Source organism: Magnolia sinica, chromosome 3 (genome assembly GCF_029962835.1).
Source record: "Magnolia sinica isolate HGM2019 chromosome 3, MsV1, whole genome shotgun sequence".
In the NCBI taxonomy this organism is placed as follows: Eukaryota; Viridiplantae; Streptophyta; class Magnoliopsida; order Magnoliales; family Magnoliaceae; genus Magnolia; species Magnolia sinica.
Genome location: NC_080575.1, coordinates 80,446,833 through 80,448,437, shown reverse-complemented (window position 1 = coordinate 80,448,437; position 1,605 = coordinate 80,446,833). Strand labels below are relative to the sequence as shown.

Here is a 1,605-nt window from a genome sequence, read left to right as displayed (position 1 = left end):
CTTAGTCACTTCACTATGCCAAAATCGTGAATTTACGACGGACGAAATCCGTCGGAAAACCAAATAAACGATGGATTTCGTCCATCACCGTTTATTGGTTCGTTTTCTTTTTTCGACGGATAATATCCGTCGTTTAATCTGCAACGGATAAGGTCCGTCGCATAATAGAGACGGATAAGATCCGTCGCAAAAAATAAAAAATCCGTCGCTAAAATTTTAAAAACAGGTATAATTAAAAATGTTAGCGACGGATAAGGTCCGTCGCTAATGAGTAGACCGACGAACCTCAAATCCGTCATTTTCCTACTTGTTCAAAAATTAGCGACGGATTTAGTCCGTCGCTACAATATCTGTGAATAAAATAAATATCACCAGATTTTTTTATTTTGAATCTTACACCTGATGGTCATTCAAAAAATAATTCACACGATTGTTTAATAAGAATCCTATTCAAAAAATTGAGATGAATCTTGTTCAGCTATCTACTATAGGAAGGAAAATGATAATTACAAACACTGTTATAGAACAACGTTTAAAGCAAGAGAAAATACCTATTGGATGAAAAAAATGATTAGGATGAGTCCCATGACTTTAGTCGAGTCACTTTGTTGAGTTTATGGCCTTGTTTTGGGTAGACTCGATGAGTTGTAGAACTACGGCTGACGATCTGCCTATTGGATGCACCCTCTTCGACACGAGATCAGTCCCTTAAAATATGAATCTCACGTTAAACGATTGTGAAAACAATTAACCAACTAATTTTCTGAGTGCATGAAGAAATCAAAAAGGGAAATATGATCTCATAATGTCACAAAGAGTTGGAGATTAGCTCAACGAATAGTGTTCTGTTAACAAGAAACAAACCACTAATTTTTGCGAATGCCACGCATTGTTTGAAAAAAAAAAATCAAAGAAAAGATTGGACAAGTGAAGTTGTTGCAATTACCTGTAGCAAAGTAAAAGCAGCGCATGACCTGAGAATAGAAGCATTCCAAAGCATAGCAACAAATCTCCTCAGCTCCACTAAACAAAGTGGAAAATGGAATAAGGTGAGAGTTACTGGGAAAAATGCATAACAAAAAATCATACAACTAATAAGCCAATGGCAATGTAAATGAACAAACTTTAAAAAAGCATCAACTTGTGTTAGCATAAAAGGTTTTCTTTCTTTTTTTCCTGGAAGATTACTCAAGCTTTACTAAGGAAAGAAAAATGGAAAGGCAAAGATTAGGAATCAACAGCCCCAACAAACATGACACTGAAAGAAAATAAAAGATTCATATGAACAACTGGCAAAAAGGCTTGAGACAATCATGCCCAAAACTGCACTTTAGCTTGACTATGGCGCATTGCCCAAAAAAAGAACAAAAATCTGTGGATAGTTTAGGTCTAGAGCATGCAACACCTAACAAGGTAAGCATGATAATTAAACTTGGCGGTGTGCTCTAGACCTTAATTATCCATAGATTTTCTTCTTTTTTTTCGGGCAATGCGCAATGGGGAAATGCAGGCATTGACTGCACGAAAAATCCATAGTTTCCATTATTGTTAGGCCAAACTCTCATTCCCTGGGATAACCAATCTAGAAGAAGCAGAGGCTGTCAT

General features: G+C 36.3%; 1 long non-coding RNA gene across 1 annotated transcript; it reads right to left on the bottom strand.

Annotated features, from left to right (window-relative positions):
- Nucleotides 1–430: 430 nt before the first annotated feature.
- Nucleotides 431–1,010, bottom strand: LOC131238580 (uncharacterized). The gene is made up of 2 exons (XR_009167945.1): nucleotides 947–1,010; nucleotides 431–707 (listed from the first exon to the last, which is right to left on the bottom strand). It is a non-coding gene; the product is annotated as an uncharacterized LOC131238580 (long non-coding RNA).
- Between the last annotated feature and the right edge of the window lie 595 nt (nucleotides 1,011–1,605).